The sequence below is a fragment of the Artibeus jamaicensis genome, unplaced genomic scaffold, assembly GCF_021234435.1.
Source record: "Artibeus jamaicensis isolate MK-2021 breed Jamaican fruit bat unplaced genomic scaffold, CSHL_Jam_final contig_3126, whole genome shotgun sequence".
Taxonomy (NCBI): domain Eukaryota; kingdom Metazoa; phylum Chordata; class Mammalia; order Chiroptera; family Phyllostomidae; genus Artibeus; species Artibeus jamaicensis.
In genome coordinates, this window is record NW_026521723.1 from 19,470,593 (window position 1) to 19,485,609 (window position 15,017).

The following is a 15,017-nucleotide window of genomic DNA, read 5'->3' on the forward strand; positions in this document are numbered from 1 at the left end:
TTTTGTTTTGTTTTGTTTTTAGGTTCAGTTGTTGATAGTTGTGAGTTTACTGTCATTTTACTGTTCATATTTTTAATCTTTTTCTTAGAGAAGTCCCTTTAACATTTCATATAATAAGGCCTTGGTGATGATGAACTCCTTTAACCTGACCTTATCTGGGAAGCACTTTATCTGCCCTTCCATTCTAAATAGCAGCTTTGCTGGATACAGTAATCTTGGATGTAAGTCCTTGCTTTTCATGATTTTTGAATACTTCTTTCCAGCCCCTTTTTGCCTGCAAGGTTTCTTTTGAGGTACCATGGGAACTCCTCTGTAGGTAAATAACTGTCTCCATTACTCTTACTGTTTTTAAAATTCTCTCATCTTTAATCTTGGGTAATGTAATTATGATGTGTCTTGGTGTGGTGTTACTCTTTGGATCCAAGTTGTTTGGGACTCTCTGAGTGTCCTGTACTTGTATGTCTATTTCCTTCACCAGACTGGAGAAGGTTTTTTCCATTATTTTTTCAAATAAGTTTTCAATTTTTTGCTTTCTCTTCTCCTTTTGGCATTCCTATGACTCAGATGTTGGAATGTTTAAAGTTGTCCCAAGGTTCCTAGGCTTCTCCTCATTTTTTTTGAATTCTTGTTTCTTCATTCTTTTCTGTTTGGTTGTTTCTTTCTTCCTTTTGGTCCACTCCATTGATTTGAGTCCCAGTTTTCTTCCCATCACTACTGGTTCCCTGTGCATTTTCCTTCATTTCACTTAGGTAGCCTTCATTTTTTCATCTAATTTGCAACCAAATCCAACCAATTCTGTGAGCATCCTGACCACCAGTGCTTTGAACTCTGCATCTGATAGATTGGCTATCTCTTTGTCACTTAGTTGTATTTGCTGTGGAGCTTTGATCTGTTCTTCTGTTTGGGCTTTTGTCTTTTCTGCCCGTCATGTATAAGGGGCAGAGTCTTAGGTATTCACCAGGGCAGGTCAACCCATGTCACTGGGTTGTGATGCTGTATGTGGGGGTGGGGTCCAAGAGGGAACAGTGGCACTTGCTCTGCTCTCTCTCGGATTTCAGTCTCCTCTGCCGCTTCCCCCAAGCAAACTGGGCTCTTCTGGTGCTCATTCATGTGTGGGTGGGGTTGTGTACGTTCCAGGACCCTGTGGGTCTCTCCAACAAACTCTCCAGTGAAGCTGGGAGTCTCTCCCAGAACCTCAGCCCCAGAGGTGTTTTCAATCAGTGTTTTGAGGCTTTATTTCCTGGCACTGGAGCCCTGGGTTGTGCGGTCTGTCTCACTTCTCAGTTTCACCTGGTTTATCTGAGCATGAATGTGGGACCGCCCAGTCTGCCAGCCGGCGCCTTTCACTCAGTGCCTCACTTCACAATCACCGCCTCACTGGGTCTGCCTGTTGCCACCACACACCTGGCGTCTGCCAGCCACCGCCTGCATGCCTAGGGCCCGCCCGCTGCTGTCTTGCACACCTGGTACCACCACTTTTTGTGTCACAACCCCTCCCTGCTTGGCCGTCGGACTCCACCCCTCCTACCGGTGTGGATGAATGTGTCTATTTTAACTCCTTGGTTGTCCAACTTCCATACAGTTCAATTTTTTGTCACTTCTGGTTGTTATTTTATTTCTAAATTGTTGTTGTCCTTATTTTGGTTGTGCGAGGAAGCACAGTGTGTCTACCTACGTCTCCATCTTGGCCGGAAGTCTCAAGTTTTTCTTTCTTACCTTTTTTGTTAAATTGTGGTATCCAAGAACTCACAAATGACTCTTATAGTCTAACAATTTCTACCAGCCATACATTGTACTTTTGTCTTTGAAATATTCCTTCCTTTGAAATTATAAAAAGGCTCTCAGTTTTTTAAAAAGCCATATATGAAAGGGAATAAAAGGAAAAATGAAAGTGTACTTGCCCTGGTTTCTAAAGGAAGCCTTCATCAAGTTCTCTGTATATCCTTCCAGACACTAGACATCAAACAAGCTTGTTCCCAATTTTCTATCACAAATATTCTTTCATGTATTTGCACACATTCTGCAATTATGTCTAATTATATCTAAACAATGGAACGTCAAAGTAAGAAGTATTTGCATTTAAAATTTTGATATTGTCAAAGTACCCTCTAAAATATTGCAAATACTTACTAGTAAATATGAGTGTACAAATCAGTTCCCCATGCCCACCACATCTAACCCAGGACTGATTCGAACTTTTCCATGTTTGACAATATATGGGAAAAAATGCATCTCATGACAACTATTTTCATAATACTAAGATATTACATGCCTTTTTCACTTTCACTCTTAAGTTTTTCAGAGAATTCATATGTGATGGCTTTGTTATTCTTATGCCTTATGAAGTGTCTACTGTGTATTCTTGTGTTTTATCATTTTGTTTTAATTTCAAATATAGTAAATGTTAACAGGCACAAAACTAACACAAAAGTTCTTTGGGGTTTTTGATAAATTAAGAGTGTAAAAAAGTTTTGAGACCAAAAAATTTGAGAACCCTCAGTATAGATCATTTAAGACAATCTTTTTTGTCTTAAGAAAAGAGAGTCCTTTGATATTCAGATAGCATTCAAAAGGAAACTCAAAATGTTTATAGTATTTAAGTCAAGAATTAAATATTTCCAATTACCTTTCTGCTTACAATAATAAATGTGAAGTTTCCTTCAAGTATATTCTACTTGCCTACTGTCTGTATAAAAAAAAATTACTCATTACTATACATTAATTTTTTAAGCCAGCCACTGAGTTGTTTATAATACCTTCAGCTGATACTTTAATATTTAATATCTCTAAAAACTTATACATTGTGCCTTCTCCATTTTAATGTTTATATCCCACTTCATGCCCCTTCTTAAAAATATTAACTAGTACTTCAGGAACAATGTTAAGCAACAAAGGTTAGAGTTGGCATTTTTATCTCATTTCTAATTTTGAACTATGTCTAGTATTTTGCCACTAAACATGATACTGGGTTTTTTCAAAGGTCAGGTTTATTGAGGTATAATTCGCACACAGTAAAATTTGCCATTTAAGTGAACATCACCACAATCAAGATAAATTACTTTCTTCCCTATAAAAGGTTCTGTCAGGTCCCTTTCTAGTAAATCTACTCCTCCCAACACCAGGCAATCACTATTTATCCCCTGTCCTACATTTTTGCATTTTCCAGAATGTCAAATAAATGGGAGTATATCATATGTAGCTTGTTGAGTATGGCTTTTGCATTCAGTATTAACTAATTTAAGATTCATCCATGTTGTTGCATCTATTAGTAACTCATTCATTTTATTGCTAAATTGTATTCCATTGTTTCCCACAATTTGTTTATTCACCAGTTGCTAGACATTTAAGCTATTTGCAGGTTTTGGTGATTATGAATAAGGCACTATGAACATTTACATGTTTTTTGTGTGAACAAACATTTTCATTTTTCTGGGTAAAGCCCTAGGACTGAGACTGCTAAGTCATGAAGTATGTGTTTAACTTTATAAGAAACTGTCAAACTGTTTTCCAAAGTTGCTGTTGTATCATCACACATTCCTACCAGAAATGTATGAGCTCTCCAGTTATGTCACAGTATTGTTTTGAGATACTCTTCAAAAAAAACCTTGTATGTAAGTGCCACCTATCTATACCTACTTTACTAAAAATTTTAAAGCCTGAAATGTGGGTTAAATTATTATCAAATGCCTTTTTGGTACATATTTAAGTGATCACTGTTTATCTCCTTTGACCTATTAAATATGGTGAGCTATTAATAGATTTCTTGTTAATGCTTTCTTAAAAATTTCTACACCGGTATCCATAAATGAGATTGGTTATTTATGCAATACCCTTCACTCCCCTCCTCTTTGGGAGAGACTGTAGTAGTATCTGTCATATTGACAGCTTTCTGAAAAAAACACATGGTATGATTCCAATTATATGACATCCTTGGAAGAGGCAAAACTTTGGAGACAGTTAAAAGATCAGGTCTTTGCCAGAGGTTTGATGGGTGGAAGGGATAAATAGCAGAGCACAGAGGAGTTTTATGGCAGTGATACTACTCTGTAAGACCTTATAACGACTAAGTCACTATACATTTGTCAAAATCCATAGAATATACAACACCAGGAATAAACCCTACTGTAGGCCTGGCTGGTATGGCTCAGTGGACTGAATACTGGGCTGTGAGCCAGGTCAGGTCCCCAGTGGGAGGAACATGGGAGGCGGTCACACACTGGTGTTTCTCCTTTTCTCTCCCCCTTCCCCTCTATCTAAAATGAGTGAATAAAATCTTTAAAAAGAAACAAAAAAAAATTGAGAAACAGGAGACTGTCTATAACAAAATACAATTGACCTTTGAACAACACATGTCTGAAATGCACAGGTCCCCTTATACTAATTTTTTTTCCCCAGAAAATACCAGTATTGTTTCAACCTGTGGTTGGAGTCTGTGGATGCAGAGGGCCAACTGTATGCACTGACCTATGCCACTTTATATAGGGGACTTGAGCTTCTGTGGATTTTGGCATCCATTGGGAAGAGGGAAGGCCCTAGAACCCATCACCCAAGGATACCAAGAGACAACTATGTTTTGGGGGAATCAAAAGTTATACTTCAATTTTGTACAGCATGGTAGCTGATGCTCCAACTCAAGGTGCTCAAGGGTTAACTGTACAGTCATGTGCAACCTAACAACGGGGATACAGTCAGAGAAATGCGATGTTAAGTGATTCATCTTGTGCAAACATCATGGAGTACACTTAAACTACATGGTACAACCTAGAACTGTAATTGCATGTGCTATACTTTTATATGACTGGCAGTACAGTAGGTCTGTTCATACCATCATCACCACAAACATGTGGGCTCAGATGTCTTGATGTCACTAGTCAACAGGAATTTTTCAGCTCCATTATCTTATGGGATCACTGTAGTATATGCAGTCTGTTGTTGACTGAAATGTCATTAAGTGGCATGACAATGACTATACGTAAATACATACACATAACTCTCTACACATTTTACAATTCATATATAATCCAGGAGCACATCAACCGCAATGAAGTAGGTGCTTACTGGAAAGGGCAATGGAAGTAGGCCTTAGAAATGAAAGAGGAAAATTTAAAGGATGTATATGGTCTGTTCACAGGTGTCAAGAACTGAGAAGAATAATTACTTCAAAAACTTGTGTTACCAAAAAGTCAAAAAATAGTAATGAATTTCCCAGAAATAACAGACATGACTTTCCAGCTTGTAAGTGTCCCATGGAGCGCCTTTACATGAAAAAAGACACACCTAGGCACATCAATATGGAATTCAGGGGTTGAAAATAATATCCTTAAAGCTTCTGGACACTGAAGGAATGACAGGGAAGATCATATAAAAAAGAATCAGAATGGCTTTGAACTTCAATGGCAACACTAAAACGCGGAAAATAGAGCTATGACTTCCAAGATTTTTAAGACTAGAATTTTATATCCAGCCAAATTACTGATGAAGTTAAAGTAGAATAAGGATCCCCCCCCACCCCCCAATCATGCAAGCTCTCATAAAAGTTTTTACTCTACTTCCCAGGCATTCTTTCTCAGGAAGCTAAGAAAATGTGGGAAATAAAAGATTCACTATAGGAGAGGGGCAAAGAGAATTTTAAGGTTGACACACAGACAGAAATTCCAGGATAACAACTATGAAGGAGGCCTAGAAAGTAACTAGTCCAGAAAGTATTAAAAGGCTAGAGAGTTGCAGGACAACTGTCTTAGGAAATGAAAGGTGATGGGTAGGGGCGGGTAATAACTCCTAGGAAAACTGAATTGTTTAAGTGAATAAATAACATCATAATATACTACATGATTAGCTGTTAATAGTTAAGGCTGAAATACTACAAAAATGCAGAATATTAACTTTATAAACACCTGTGATAACTATATGGGGAGGATGGGGGAGGCAGTGTGGAGATACGGAGAAAAGCCAGTCAATTGACAATGTCCAAAAACTGCTTTATCATGAAAGAGCAATAGAACCAAGTTATTTATAAATATGAAAGAGGAAACAGCTAAAGGAAAGAAAACAGTAGCCTCAAATGTGTACAGGCGGGGACAGGGAACAGTTACTTTCAGTTATTATTCTAATTCTAAAATTATATTTTTGAACAGCAACAAAGTAAGAAACATAAACAGCGTTTCAGCTCTTAGTAAATTAAATCTTCACAATATCATTTTTTGATGCTAAACAAACTACATCTAGCTTGTTCTGCTGGAGACACTGAAATGCAAACCAAAACAAAATCAAGCTCTAATGAATGATGTGAACAATAGTCCAAATACCCCTGTGTTTGAATTAAAGCTCCACCACTTACTCTGTTAAGTAGGGCAAGTTAGCTAACCACACTATACACACAACCACCTTCTCAGTGGTTTTACAAGGATTTATTTAATGAAAGCACCTGATACGGTGCTGGACCCATCAATAGATGTTACAACTTTCTGCTTGTCTCTCTCGGGTTCCCTAGTTACAAACCCACATTCTGACCTCAAGCTGCTTTGTTGTGCAGAGACCCATGGACAATGCCACACATTTCCCTCCTCACACTGGAAAATCAATGATGGTGAGTAAGCAGACTTATCTCTGCATATGAAGGGCAGCATTATTCTTGTTATGTGTAGGAGATTATCCCCATTATCTACATTCTGGATTACTGCCTGCTTTCAAGAACTGTCCCAATTAGTCTACTACACTAGGTCAGAACCATTTTATCACTTAGTCTGTTTTGCAGAGTTGGAACATCTTTGAAACAAAAACAAACAAACAAAAAAAGAACACGACTGTACCATTCTATCAGTCTTTATTCCTACTCTTTCACTGCAGGGCCTCGAAATTTTCAAATGAGGGCCCTAACTGGCCCCTCTTTGGCCTGGGGCCACCTCCTGCTTACTGCAGCAAAAACAGAATGAAATCAGCCCTGATCAGCTAATTGTTGATCATTTCCAATGTTTTCTTCCATTATTATGGCTCAATTGCAAAGTAAGAGATCTTAATATAAAGAGAGCAGTAAGGAATTATCTTTATCACCAGGATCAGTCATCTTTACTTGCATGGCCACAAGTCTTTATTGATATTCTGCAAAATACCCATACATAGTTCTAAAAATAATCTGACAGATGTAAAAACACAAACATCAGACATCATCAAGACTTTATCATCAATTCAATAAACACTATGCCCCAACACTGTAAATTAAAAGAGTAAGATATAATCCCTACTTTCAAAGGAAAGGGAAAAAATCAAGAGCAATGGGGAACAAAGAAAATAGCAAAGTAATCAATTAGGAGCAATTCCAGACTATCTGCTATAATTTAGAACATAGTTGAGATGGCAGAAAATTACAAAAACTGGCCTGAGTTCTGAGTCTCCTGAAGCCAAAGTGTAAAAAGAAACAAGATGGCTTACAAAACACAAATTACCTTAAAAAAAGCAGTTAAAAAAAAAATCATCGGGGTTCTGAAAAAACTGTCTCTAAGGGTCTCTGCTTTATAAAAATGGATAATTAGAAATAGTGTCTTGGATAGCAATGAAGTTTTTTTTCCATGTTGCCTTTTCTTATGTACCAATCCTAGATAAAAAGTATAGGTGAGTAATACTAAGTCATAGTTCTGTGAAGGAATTTCTGTAAGGACCTGAAGTAACAATGCAATTATACTGATTTCAGGCAAGGTATTTATTTCTGCCATTTAATTTATTCTAGGTTTTAATAAAATGTTTTGTTTCCCTACTAGACTGTAAACTAAAGGATTATGTTGTTGATTCTATTTGAACATCCTCTGCAATTGAGTTGAGTACTTTACAGTTTCTGCTTAATTTTAATGACAGACTAAATGTCACACAGTATTTATAATACATTCGATATTTGTTAGTCTTCCCCTACACTATAAATTCCACGAGGGCAGCAGAAACAGTGTCATGATCATGTCTATATCCCCAGTCTGGGGCACATTATCATTCTGTAAGTATTCAATGAATGAATGAATTCAGTAAAGAAAACAACCAAGAAGTATGAAAGAAGAGGAGAAATAATTCTTAAAATGGCAGTAACTTTAGGTTCTAAAGCTGGTTCCAACAGGAGCTGGATGACCTTACCCAAGTTACTTAACTTCTCTGACCTTCAAAGTTTTCATCTGTAGAACAAGAAAAATTCTATCTACTTCAGAGCTACTGTAAGCATTAAATGTTTTATTATAAAAAAATATTTAGCACAATAGCTGGAAGGGGCCTCAATAAATGTTAATTCCTTTACTTTTGTTCATGTCCTCAATCTTAAAATCAGGTATTACACCCAGAACTGTCCCTTCCAAGAACAGTTAAAAATACAAGATTTCACTCTCACTTTCCTTTGAAATGATTTCATCCCTTCAATTTTTAAAATAGAGAAAATACTTGTTACTTTCAAAATATTAGAAATCATAGAACAAGTCTGAAAAAACAATGTCAAGAATGACACTTGAAGCAATAAGAGGGAGAAAAAAATCACATCTACATCTGAGAAAGATTTTGAAAGAACTGTTTATTAAATGAAAAAAGATTGAAAAATTAGTAGTGTTATTTAACAGAATGCTTTAGAAAATACTTCGAAATTGTCTATTCTAAATTTAAACCTTAAAAGTCAGTTATTGTGAAATCTTACACTTGTAAGTGGCACATTAAATACGTCCATTCAAACCAAGAATGTTCCTTCAAGACGACTTTCCAGACTGCAGTCATCCTTCAGTTTACTCCTCCTCTTAATCTAATACTTCGCCGTTTCTCTCGAATCACCATTTACACATACTGTGTGCAAACGAAGTTCTGCCATTGCTATAATTACCACACCCCTGTCAGCCGCTTCAGGCCTATGTTGTTATGACACTGGTAAACTGCGGTCCTCCTCCTCCACCCCATCTCCCTCCAAACCACGGGCTCCAGCTCGGGCTGTAACTTGTGAATTCCGGAGACGGTCCCTTCCCGCCTAGGTTAGGATCTTTACACGTTCCCCCCATCCCGCCTCCTGTTTCCTGCCTGTCTCAGCAGTAGGAGCTGCCCACCCCCGCTCCGCCACCGCCTCCTCTCCGCCCCGCAGCCTCCGCAGCCCGCAGTCCCCGGCGCCGCTCCCAGCCCCACCGCTTCGCCCCGCCTCAACCGGCGTTCCCAACAGTGATCGCACTAGCGCTCCCCACCCCCACGCCTACCCTCACTCGGTCGCGCGGCCGTTAGGCCAGCCGGGCCTGTGACGCACAGACGCGACACGGGCGCTTGGGCCCAACAAGCCCAGCTAGAGCATGGCCGGCGCCCTCCCTCGCCCCGGGACCTCTTCTCTCGGGTCCCGCCGAACTGCCGGATCTGCCGGGGAGGGGCCTAGACTGCGGGACCCCTGCACTCACCAGGCTAACGGCAACCGATCCCGGTGCCACTTCGGGTGAACCCCTTGTTCGCTCGCCGGCCCGCGGAACCTATCGCGTACACAACCTCGAAGAGTCGGCTCGCACCTAGGCGGTGCTCTCCAGGCCTCGCTCTTCACCACCGCGTACCCAGCAGCTAGATCGAGCTCAGCCGGCGTTCGCAGTGCGTCTGCGCGCGGGGGCCGGCCCACGTGCCTGCGCACGCCCCTCCGCGGCCCTGCTGCAGAGTCTGCTGGGAGATGTAGTGTTTCAATGGCCTTACCCTGGAAGTCCTAGCGGTTAACCCCGAACCAGTAGAAAAGTCGGAGGCGGGGTTGAAAGTCTCGCTGGGGAGATTTGCCGTCTACGGCAAAGGTTGTAGAGTCATGGTGGAATGACATGAAACAGTACTTTTTAGATTGAATTGCAAGGTTAAGTCTACGAACCTGTCTTCGAAGCTCTTCCAGTCCTATCGACCCTGGCTCACCTCTATTCGCATTTAGCCTCTAACACCATGGAATCAAATAAACGTTTATTGAGTGGAGGATGGGATGAATGAAGGCGGAGGGAGTATAACTTTTGAGGAAGCTTCTGATTATTCCTCTTTTTTTAGTTCTCTCCCATCCCCTTTGCCTAATGATGTATAAGTATCAAAAATACTTAAGAAATAGGTAAAACACAAGTACTTGCTTTACTCTCAGTGCTTCAAACGAAAATTTGGGGCAAATAATTGTAACTGTTAAATTTGATGGAATTTTTTTTCTTTTGGTGAATTCTTTTGAGCAGTGGCTTCAAAAGAAGAAAGACTGAAGCCAGACAAGCAGAGATCAAGGAATAGAGAGTCTCACGTGTAACATGATTTATTATATCTATTTAAAGCACCTGCAAAGAAGCAAGTTGAAAGAGACGGGGTAGCTTAATACATTTATAAGTGTAGGGGAGATCACACTACATGAATCCTAGGGTATACAATGTTCATTTCTCCTAGCTTTCACTCCACAACATCAGTATTCCCCATCAGAGTTGAGTATGAGCAAAAGTGCTAAGGGAAAGAGAAGGTATTCTGAGACACATAGGGGAAACTATGCCTGACCACAAGTACATACAGCTCAGGACAGATCACTTTGACCCAATTAGGGGCTAAGATTATTCAGAGCTGTACTTTAGTCTTAGTGAAAACTAGTTTATTTCCAGTTCACCCTTACTCCTAGCTAGGGTATCCCTTGAGAATTTCAACTGTAAAAAAAATTATAATATAAACAGAGTCACTTTAAAATGGAGCTGGAACTGTCATCTAAGAGGAATTGCCTCGCACATATTTTGCCTCAAACCTATGGAATTTTAAAACAGAGCAAAACAACCTTTGGACTGGGCCTAAAGCAACACTGTGTCCCAAAGTACTGTTTGCAAAGATAACAAGAAAGCAGATATTATTTCTACCAGACTGATGACCACCAGACTGAAAAATTTAAAAACTGTTTGTAATTAGCATTGCTGTTATGTTACTGCATCAATAGAAACGATTTTCTTCTACTGATGTGGTTCTCCCTACGTTCTCATAAATATCCCTTGCTTTTGTCTCTAATTGGAACACTATTTGAATTTCTGTCTGAATCAGTGATTCCTGAGTATCTATCCTATGATCTCAAGTAAATGTTTCTTGCCTCTCACTTTGAAAGGTCTTTTATTTTTAAGTTAACACAACCAAAAGTCTGGCATATTTACTAGGGCCAGGCTTCTTAAGCCCAATGAGACAGCCAAAAGCTTTATTCAGCCCCTGCTTTCATGGTTAGCAAAGCCTCAGGTGGTAAAGTGATGGCAAATGTCTGGCTCATTTCTTATAGCTACCCTTTCTTCCAGTTCTTGGACCCACAATTCTCATGGCCATGGTAGCAGTTCATTGCCTTAATGTTTTATATATTTTGTCCTATTGTCAGTGGTGGGAGGATTTGTTCAAAACAACGTAGGCCATCACTGAAACGTAGTTGCCATATATATGTTGCCTTTATAAAAATGTTATCATAACGTACATGGTGTTTTATTAGCTAATGTCTCTCTGACTATATATATTTGTATTTTGAGAAATTTAAAAACTATAAAACAATAGTTTTGCTATTACAAACAATGCTGATATGAATATTCCTGTATACAGGGAAACTACTAGGTCCTAGGACATCACATCTTTAACTTTACTTGACGTGGTAGGCAGAATTCTAAAATGTACCCATGACCTTGTTGCTAAAATGTACCCATACCCTCCCAGTGTTGCTGTGGGTAGGACCTGTGACTTTAGCCAACAGAATGTACAACAGTTCTATTCATGTGATGTCACTCTCATGATCACATTTCATATGTAAATATCTTAGGAGCCTGGAGCTAGATACTCTCCTGCTGGCCTTGAAGAAGTGGGCTGTCATGTTATAAACTATGTACAGAGAAGGTCACATGCCACAAAGCTGTGGGTGGCTGCACGGATCTGAGTACAGCCTTCAGGTGATAGCCAGTGAGAAGCCAGTGCCCTCAATCCTACAACCACAAGGAAATGAATTCTACCCACAACCTGAGAAAGCTTGGAAATAGGCTCTTCCCCATTCAAGCCTCCAGATGAAAAGATGACTTGACTTATACCCTCATTGCAGCCTTGTGACACCCTGAACAGGGGAACCAGCTAGGCTGTCCTTCAACTTCAGGCCTGAAGAAAGTGTGGGATAATAAAGTGTGTTAGGATATTAGGTTTCTAGTAATTCATTAAACAGCAATGGAAAACTAATATACTAGATATTGCTACATTATTTCACAAAGTGATTATACCAATTTATACTCCAAAAGCAGTATGTAAGATTCTTTTTTCTAAACATCCTTGCTAACATTTTGAAATGTCCTAATGTCCTATTGTTTTTGTTTTTGCCAATCTGATACATATGAAAATAACTAATAATATATAATAATCACACATATACATTATTAATTTAAAAACTAAAATTTTGTACTTACTTGAAATTATGTATTCTGTTATATTTCTTTTGTTTCATAAATGCTATTACTTAAACCAAATAATAATAGGACTAGTTAAAAATGGCAACTAGTAATTGCAGGACTAATTAAGCAAATAATGTGTGTGAGAAAAGTATAACGATATTTTTATGTTTCTGTACTAATTTTTAAAAAAGAATGTAAATACAATAGAACTAATTAAACACATTACCTTTATTAAATTAAAGAACTCTGTCTCGCCCTGGCTGGTGTAGCTCGGTGGACTGAGCACGGGCCTGGGAACCAAACAACCACGGTTCAATTCCCAGTCAGGGCACATGCCTGGGTTGCAGGCCAGTTCCCAGCAGGGGACACATGAGAGGCAACCATACATTGATGTTTCTCTCCCTCTCTCCTTCCCTTCCCCTCTAAAGATAAATAAATAAAATCTTTAAAAAAATTCTGACTCATGGTACAGTGGGATATTTTTTTCTTTCTGCTTTCTTTTCCATTAATACTTCTCTGAGCCTTTAGGATATCTTTCTTTTCCTCTGTGTGATGATAAGACTAAATACAGTCAAATATAAAATTAATTTTGACTGTAGCTCTGTTCTTCTGCCTACATTGCCCTGATTCCTATCATTGCCCCATTGGAACAAATCGTGCCAAGCTAAATGTTCTCTCCACAAAAGTGTTTGAGCATAGCATACTTAGGATTTTATTTACTAGCATAGCAGGGTTTGAAACTTGTTGGAATTCATTTCCAGCTCTCCCAAATGTCCACCCATCTTGTATCTCTAGACCTATTCGGTAAACCGACGGTTTGTCAGTTGTGTCCTTTGCAGCTATAAATTAACCATGAAGGATCTCCCTATCTAAAATGCTCATCATTTTAAAACACTCTAAAGGACATCGTGCATCATATTAAGTTAAACCTCTCTTCCCAGGGAAAATGGTTTTAAAGAATAGAGGTATGTGAACTTGTGAAACTGAAGTTAGAATCCAACTAAGTTCACCATTTTAGTAAAAAATAAAGTTTTTAAAATTGAATTTATTGGGGTAACATTGGTTACTAAAATTATATAGGTTTCAGATGTACAGTTCTATCACACATCGTCTACATGTCGTATTGTGTGTTCACCACCCCACGTCAAGTCTCCTTCCAGCACCGTTTGTCCCCACTTTACCCTGTCCTCAGAAGGTTCTGTTCAACTTGGTTGCCTTTTTCTAGGGACTTTTTTTTAAGCTCTAAAAACATCTTATCCCCCCCCCACCACAAAATCTTTCTTTTTCTTCCTTTGAAATTTTTTTGTCCAAATCTACACACAATATTGAATGACTCACGTGCAGTTGGTTGTTCCTTTTCTTGATTCTTTACGGTCCCTTCAAAGATTATTACATAGTTTTGGAGGATCAACAAGTTTCTTTCTTTTCCACTGTAATCTTTCTCTTTATTCTCATCTTCAACATGTTTCCCAACTGGAGCAAGACATTCCTCTTATTCCATACTTTGTTTTGTTTTTATTTTGTTTTCCTTTTTATTAAATATATTGGGATAACACTGGTTCACAAAATTATACAGGTTTCAGGTGCACAATCCTGCAACACATCATCTGTACACTGTAATGTGTGTTCACCACTCCAAGTCTTGTTCCACACTTTAAAGTGTGATTTTATTTCAGGCCAACATTTAACATCTTTTCTATGGCTGGCAACAATGATAGCCCTCTTATGGGCACATGTTTAGGGAAGCTATTGTCTTCCATTTGCACAAAGTCAAAAATTTCACTAAATGCTTCTCCACTTGTGAGGAAACTGAAATGACCAAACACTCTCATTATGAAAACCTCTATATCACAGGTAATCAAACCACACTCCTCTTTTAAAAGTGTTCTGTATAAGGTATTTATCAATGAGATAATTTCATTTTCTTTGGTAAGAAATTTAAAGATTAAATAGAATTTGTCAAAATTAACATTTGCACTGAAAGCAGATAAATGAGTCAAATCTACTTTGTCCTTGGACAAGATATAACACCCTTTGTTTTATGTGTTGTGGTTTCATTCAAATCTAATTAGATTTCAAGAAGGTGATATTTTTATTTTTAAATATTTTATTTACTTATTTTTAGAGAGAGGGGAAGGGAGGGAGAAAGAGAGGGAGAGAAACATCAATATGTGGTTGCCTCTTGCACACCCTCTACTGGGGACCTGACCTGCAACCCAGGCATGTGACTTGAGTGGGAATCAAACTGATGACTCTTTGTTTTGCTGGCCTGTGCTCAATACACTGAGTCACACCAGGCAGGGCATCAAGAAGCTAATTTTTAATTCCATTTTTCAAGTCAAATTACTTTAGGAGCTACAGAGAATATTATTTAGAATCAGGAAATGTAATCTTACTCATTCCAAGGAGTAATCAGAGATACAATACAATAATGCATGTTGGTTCGTGTGCTGGGCCCAAGATAATCCAGCAGCCACTATTTTCAACTAAGCATGGGTGCCTTTTGAGGAAACAAAAAACCTTTTGACTGATTTTGAAGTACTTGTCTGTCTTATTCCAGACTTATAACCATCAGTCTCCTGTATGCTTTCAAACCCGCTTCTCCACCACACCCAATCCCGAATTCTTCTCTGCATGTTGTGCAATGAC

At 38.7% G+C, this 15,017-nt stretch overlaps 1 protein-coding gene across 1 annotated transcript in view; it reads right to left on the reverse strand.

Annotated features, from left to right (window-relative positions):
- The window catches only part of KPNA1 (karyopherin subunit alpha 1), a 68,535-nt gene extending 58,961 nt beyond the window's left edge, over positions 1-9,574 (reverse strand). Inside the window, exon 1 of the mRNA XM_053663049.1 lies at positions 9,393-9,574. The gene's annotated coding sequence lies outside the window, so the exon portion shown is untranslated. The remainder of the gene's footprint in view (positions 1-9,392) is intronic.
- Between the last annotated feature and the right edge of the window lie 5,443 nt (positions 9,575-15,017).